At 30.9% G+C, this 8,012-nt stretch overlaps 1 pseudogene; it reads right to left on the reverse strand.

Moving 5' to 3' along the window:
- Positions 1 to 1,940: 1,940 nt before the first annotated feature.
- On the reverse strand, positions 1,941 to 7,310 carry LOC129302592 (uncharacterized; annotated as a pseudogene).
- Positions 7,311 to 8,012: the final 702 nt, after the last annotated feature.

Consider the following 8,012-nt stretch of genomic DNA (forward strand, 5'->3'; position numbering starts at 1 on the left):
GTTTTCATTACTACGCATGCCAAACATGTTTTTTTCCCCAACATTTATCTCCATTTAATTCCTGTTTTCATAATTCCTATCCCTATTCCATAATGTATGTACTTTCTCTGTTCCAATTTATAAAATACTTTTAAAAGTAATTTAGTGTCTCAAAATATATAAAACATGTTTATAAAAATAAAATTTTATTAATTATACTTGTTCCAAATATTACCTTTCCCTTCTTATTATATTTTATTTTTATTTAATGTTTCACAAATAAAGTTATATTAAATATTTATATTTATGAAAATTTAAATTTGTGTTTTAAAAAAATATGATTATAATTATATTTAATTAATTTTATTGACATACATAATTTTATCAAAAGTGCCTTATAAAAGAGGACGAAAACCATGACCAAACAAGGATTAACTTCATTTTTGAAGTATTTAAAAAAACCCGAATTGTATAATGGGATGATGAGATAATCAACAAAGGCTCATTTAGAGAATTAGTAATGCACATATTTAAAGCAAAAAGCAGTTCTACATATTGGCTAACGCCTTGTTTATAATTTTTATATACTCTTTCTAGATCATAATATAAATCATTATTAATTAATTTATGTTTTTCAAAAAAAGTTGATTAAAATTTTAGTTTTTTAAAAATTCTTACATCTTTATATTCGTTCCTTTAAATAAAATAAATATAACATTTGATAACATTTGACTTATTTAAAACACCCTCATTAATTATTGAGTGAGGCATGAGAAAAAATATATAAAACTTACCCAATTTCTTATATATTGAATGAAACAAGATCTCTAAAACTATTCTATATTAGGATTGAGAGGGAGTATTATTTAGTGGTACCTTTTAGGTTTTACTTTGGTGGAAGAGAATTATTTTTTTATATTTTTAAGTTTATTTCATTCAAAGCTAAATTTAAACTGGCGGCGGGCCTTGATTCGAACCAATTTAAAAGAATCCAAATTCTTTTATACATTAAATCTAGGAAAAAATTGCATTCATTGAGCTATAAAAAATATTATTTATAAATAAACACCAATACAATTTTGTTAAAATGGGAATATTGACTTATTTCTTACAAATGATGACTTGTTATTTGTGCTTATTTATGAATAACATTTTTTAAAGGTCCCTGAATGCAATTTTCGCTTAAATCTATTAGCCATTTGGAAAAGAGCAGGTTAATTTATTTTAATAAAAAAATTATTTAATAAATCTACACGAAAGGAAAACGAGTTGATTGATTTGAATGGAATATCTTTTTTAATTTGTGATAAGAACGACGGATATTAATTTGTCCATTTTTTATGAATAATTTTTTTTATCTAAGATTTAAAATTAAAAAAAAACAACTAAAAATAAAATTGACCAGTTATAAACTATTAAACACGATTAGAATTTGTTGAATTTAGCTTCCCTAAAGAGTATTGCACTTAATTTTGTTTCATCAATCACAACTACAATTAATCACATCCCAAAGAAGAAATAATTATTTCTTCAAGCTATTTAATTACAAGTCAATTTTCTATATTTATACATCAATATTTACAAAAGGACGAGACTTGAGTAATTAATTTCCTTATCAGAAACCCATATGTAATTCTCCTTTTTTATATGTAATCAAGCTCCTGTTTTGGTATTGGTAAAACAGAGGTAGCTTGGGTTATTGTTTCTTACTGTTATTATTGTTCATCCATAGGCATGTTGAAGGATGAATTTGTTAACGGTTAAAAATATAAGGATGAACAGTATATATGTTATACAAAATAAGGTTGTGTTTAAAATTTTTAAACTACAAAAACAATTAAAAAGTATAAGAACAATCGGATAAAATTTTTCTATATATTAATTTAGCAATTTTGTATATTGTATTATCATCATTCATGCCATATAAGATATTTCAATCTCCTCATAGAATGAAATCTCAATCAAGCTTGAATGCTAAAGTAAACTGTATAGGTTTCATCTCTAAAGGAGTATAACGGCTCCAAAACAAAATTCCTCCTTACCCCTTTAGCTACAAAACTGATGGGGTCATATTGACTTAGTCCTTTTGTTACTATAAAGCTTGCAGCTTGATTGAAATTAGCATCAGAGCCAAACCTACATCTCAGCTTCACACTTGCACCAGAACCAGTACTGCACAAAAGGCAACCTTTTTTGCTTTTGGATTCTAAGGATATGGTTCCATTTTGCCCATCCAATCCTACTACCACATTGAAGATACTAGAGACCGCACCATTAAAAGAATCTGTAATCACAAGATCATTCTCTATTCCTTGGGGTATTAAGAATTTTCCAGGAAGATCATATGGTTCCAACATTACTGATTTACCAACAACATCTCTTACTGTTGGAAACTGTGAGGTGGATTCACTTGAAATAAGTCTAAAGGTTGCATGAGGGGCTAGTTCTGTGCCATGTCCGGGTAATTTTTGCATTGTGAGAGATTGGTTTGAGTTTGTCACAACAAAAGTTGAGCCTAAAATAACTTGGGAAAGTGTTGCCAGTTGACTATTGTAGTAGCAAGGATTGGAGCAATCCAGTTAGCACTAGATGCATTTGACCCAACTTTAATGTCCCAATCGCCAGAGGTATGGCCAACAAGAAGATAAGGACCATAAAGAATTGCTTGAACAGAAGCATATTTTGATCTATCATCTGATCAATTGAATTCAATTCAAAACATAATATCAACAATGAGAATTTTTTTTCTTCTTGCAAGCAAAGGAAGTTAAATGCACAAATGGATTTCTGCCTTTTATAGCCTCAGTTTTAATAGTAAGAGGAAATTGAAGGATTAGCTTGTCATTGGCACTCCATTCCCTTGTGATTGACAAAAAGTTTCCTGCATGTCCACAATAATGAGTTGAATTCGTTTTGTTATATACTCAAAAAAATAATTACATGATGGCCCCGCTAATTTAAATCAAAGAATCTTGTCTTTTTTATAAGAGGGATTAAACACTGACATTGTAAAAAATAAGCGTTAGACCAAATTGTTACATAAAATAAGGTAAAATATCATCATTAAAGAAAAATGAAAAAAAATAATTTTAGATCCCTATACTTTGCTCGCATTTTGTTATAGATCTCTACACTTTCTTTAGGTGTTCTAGGTTCTTATACTTTTATTTTTCGGTGTTCTAAATCCTTTTAAGGTCTCTATACTTTGTTCATAGAAGAACTTAAAACACTGAAAAATAAAAGTGTAGGAACTTAAAATACTAAAAAAAAAACATAAGGACCTATAGCAAAACGTAAGCGAAGTATAAAGATTCAAAATTATGTTTTCTCAAAAAAAAAAGAGAAAGTTAAAGTACCAAGAGATGGTAGTGATAAAGTCTGATCATTTAGTATAGCCTTGGCACTATCTAAACTTGTCCATGTTGGTATTCTGAAGTTTAACGTATATGAAGAGCTAGTTCCCTGCAAAAAGTAAATATTTCAAGTAGTGAGTAAAACTATATGGCACCTTCCTTTCTGAGAATTGCACCACTTAGTGAACAGTGGATGGGGACAAAAGCAATCAAATTTGGACCAAATTAAGCATCATGATAATGCTAAGGCTCAAGTTATGAAAGATGAATTTTAGCCAAAACCATAAGCACCGTAGTAGGAGAAACTGTGAAGGTCACTCTTAGGAAGGGGTCCCATGAAGTAGTACGGGACACTGTTTGATTAAGCATGAGATCCACAGACTTCCAATCAAAAGAGCTTGATATGTATTGGATAATGTAGAGCGTGGGGTTCCCTTCTTGCTCAAAATAAATAGAATCCCCTAACTTTGAGAATGATTCAATGCCTAAAGAAAACAAAGGTAGTGAAAACATAAGAGTATGCGTGTCTGATTGGTGAAGGATATATTGTAGTTTGATAAAATTTGAATTATTTCATGAAAAAAAAAAACATATGAATACCAGTTCCGTAGCAACACCAAAAAGAGTCAAACTTGGTTCCCCAACCGTGATTAGATTTAGCCTTTGAAACCCCATGACCTAGCGGGAGCACGTAAATCATCACTCCGGGATCCATGCCTCTTTGAATACTCAATACACCATTTGTTAAGGCACGCTCATAATAATCTGCATATGTTGCTTCCTTGGTCCATCTAAATAGGTGCCTTGAAACCTAAGATATTATCAATTGAGGTTAATTTTTCATTATTGATATAATGGAAAAACTGTACAATAACTTAAAACATGTTTATCAAGCTAATGGTTTTCTCTGAAAATATTTTCTCCTAAGAAGCATTCCATCAAGAGATATTAAAAACATGCACATGATAGGTTGTACCTTCAACATGTTATAAGTTGTACATGATTCTTCAGTTTCTACTGTGTTCAAGATATTATCTGCAATTCTCGTTGGGTCATGCCTATTAAAAATGGCACCAGTGAGTAATTGTTATAACTAAAAACGATGATAATTGAAGTTTTTATGGAAAAATTGACACTATAATTAATAAATAAGGTCACATTACCACCACTCTGAAACTGATGTCCCCCCAGTTGCATAACTGTGAGAAGAATTAATAAGGTCCATAAAGAATGTTCTGATTTCCTATCATAGCAAAAACATATTGAGAGGTCGTTAAAAACTAATTAATGGGTTTTCAATGTTTGTTATGGTCAATTGTAATAAATAATTGAGAAGAAAATGTCAAAATTAAACTCTATAAATAATGTTAAATGAAAAACTAGGCAAATAAAGACTAAATAAGTATGGCTCATTTTAAATACAGTAATAAAATATACATTTAGAAGTTTACCTTGTAAAGTGGATCATCAGTGACCTCATACCGCATTTGAGATCCAACAACAATTGGTATATGTGAATTAGCATGCAAGTTCGCGATGTCATTAGCCTAAATGGGATGAAATGAGAATTTTAAAACTCTTGGGTTTGTAAGAAAATTAAATAACAGGACATTGGATGTATAAGTCTTGAGATGGATGTGCAACTGTATAAATTACACTAATGTAAGGTCATACATTTAGTTAAAATTTGCTTAAAAATTATAAAGTAAATGAATATAATCATTTCCTGGACAGCAAGCAATCCTGGAAAGCTAGGCTTGTCAAAAAGGTGAGCCAACAATAAATGCTTTGGATCTCCCTGCATAGGTTAACAAGAAAGGCATAGTTTCAGATTTTGATTGGTTATTAATTTCTGATGAGTTATAATTATCAATTTTTTTTTATTTTATGGCAATTATATTTATATCTAAGGGGCTTTCTCAAGATTAACATAGGTATACCTGGCCAGTGAACACCTTGGATTAGAAAAATCAACCCATGGCATGGCTTGACTTGGGTTAGCTTGATATGCTATACTTGCTTTGTGCTTTAATGTATTCCTTACGATCATTTTTGTAAGTGACTTTTAATTACTTTATCAAAATCAAAAAAATATAGTTAGATTGTTGACATGGTCTTAAAAGGAAAGAAATTTCTCAACTTAACCTTAATAAATGCATCATCTTTAAAAATATTCTCTTTCATGTAACTTTTTATTTTCTACTTGTCCAAATGTGTGAAAGGGTAAAATTAGATAAAATTCATTAATGATCCACTTTTAATGCAAAGCTATATGATTGAAGATCCTAATTGTTAGTTTTCTTTTTTTCTCTAAAGATAAGTTCCTTACAAATTTCTAGGTGTAATTAATGCATATTTCCAAAAATACCCTTTTTAAAATATCTACATAACCTATCAAACCTGCTCTTGAAATTTAAAAACGTACTATTTCTCTTCACATTTAATTGAGAGTAAGAATGGAAAGAAAAAAAAAAACTATTTTTTACATGTCACATAGATTTTAATATTTCGTTCGTTTGTGTGTTCTCAAAATTAGGACTTATATTAAGGGATGAAGGAAAGTACCAACCAAGTATATAAGTGAAAATCATCATACATGCAAATTAATAAAGATACCAGACGAATCAACGTACCGTTTTGCCATATAAATTGTGAAGCACGTCGTTCATTCCCCCAATTTCCTCATTCAATGATTGGTAGTGTCTATTTATAGTGTATTTTAACATCACATTCTGCACACGGTTGTAAAAGTACTCAACCATCTATGTCAGCACTTTTAGAGCACTAGGATCTCTAGCTATAATGTTGATCTAATAGGCCAGCCATAATCTGTCAAAGTTGACCAACTTTGTTCAAACTCACAATATTCACCCAAATAGTGTGTAGTTGCCATTGTCAAAAACAAGCTCCCGATTAGTGTACCTTGTGAATGGTGTAATAGGAAGCCCTTGCAAATTGAAGTGCTTCAAAACGATCAAAGAATTCAGATGGAAATGCAGAAAGATATCCTGTGCCCAGTTTTTTTTTTTTTTTGACAACAAAAAGGCCAGCAACAAGTGCAGACTTTTTTTTCTTCAAAGTATCATTATGTGTGCTAGCCCACATCCGAGCTGATGCACTCAAAGAATGCCCTTCAAAATGCAAAAGATGAAACTATTATATATTAGTTATGTAAAGTAAATTGCTTTGTGATAGATCTTCTCAGTCGTTGTACTCCGTTGGATTTTGGTAAGAAATATATATGTAGATTCAATACCATATTTTACTACGAAACCTCAAGAGTTTTCATGATTTTTTCTATTTACTTGTATATCTCCAATTAACTCACACTTACACCCCCAACAAAGTACATATGAGGAGACATTATATGATTAAGACACGAAATAGATGTAGTGAAACAAGAGTTAAGATGATAAATGAAAGAAACTCTCCAACAAAATGGCCTCCAAACTCCAAATTTGGGCTTTCCCATCCTCCATAAGGCTTGCCAGGAGTGGGCAAACTAGCTGTTTTCCTGAAGTTCCAAAGCATGCTGTCACCATCTAACATTAACAAATACTCCAAATTTGTAACTTGTGCTCGAGCATGGATTGAGTCTTGATGCAATCTCACATCATGCAGTGACACTTCTTTGAGAAGACCTTGAGGTGCGTTCAACGACCCCTTATTCTTAATTTGTCCATGCATCACTGCCCAATCATGTTGATCCCTTTCTTCTTTCAATAACTTTCTAGGAAGCAAACTTTCCCACACAGAGTCGTCTGTTGGAGTGAGATGATAATGCGACATAACCTCTTGCTTCCATGTCTGGTTTGTGGATGTTAATAATTGGGCACGCAAGGAATGAGATTGGGTAATGGTGTTGGTACATTCTTTAGAACCAGTGACAACGATAGGACTCAGCACTATCACAACAATAGCATAAAATGTGATGGGAACAATGAATAGGCCTGACAAGAACACACATGTGGTGAGCATTTTCTCAAATAAATAAATTTGAAGAGAGTAAGGAATATGAAATCAAGAACAATAATTACCTGAAGAAGGTGCATGCTTGTTAATGAACTTAATAGTTGGATACATCTGCTGCAGCGTTCAAATTCACCTAGCAATATACCAAATACTTTATTTGTTTGGCAAGAAAGGAGAAAGAAAGTTCGCCAAAAAAGATATGCAAGTTGAAATGGGAGAGATTAAGGAATAAAGAGGAGAGGAGTGAAGAAAGATGTGAGAGAGGATGGGGTATGCACATAGTGAAAAAGGGACAAAAAAAATGGAGGAAGGAGAATGAACCTAAATTGAAAAAGGATGAAAATATCTTTAAAAACTGCTCATATATCATCCCTATGAACAGTAACTCTTTCGTCTTTTTCTCACATGTATCCGAATACTAGCTTGAGAGTATTTTGATCAATATATCTCTTGAAACATTCCCCCTAACTATGGTACTCTTTTGTCTTCTTCCTGATTCTCTCTCCAAAAAGTTCCTTTTTTTTCCTTATATATTATTTTTATTTGATCTATTTTTTTTCATTCTCAAACATTAATTACTTAATGAATTCGTTCTTTAATTTTATCTAAAACTTTTAATTATAAAAAATTAATATAAGACAGGAAGAGAAAAAGAATTAAAGAAAATGAAAAATAATTTTTATAAAATAATAAAAATAATTTTAATTA

The sequence above is a fragment of the Prosopis cineraria genome, unplaced genomic scaffold (genome assembly GCF_029017545.1).
Source record: "Prosopis cineraria cultivar Desert tree isolate PC_DT_omini unplaced genomic scaffold, ASM2901754v1 PC2, whole genome shotgun sequence".
Lineage (NCBI taxonomy): Eukaryota > Viridiplantae > Streptophyta > Magnoliopsida > Fabales > Fabaceae > Prosopis > Prosopis cineraria.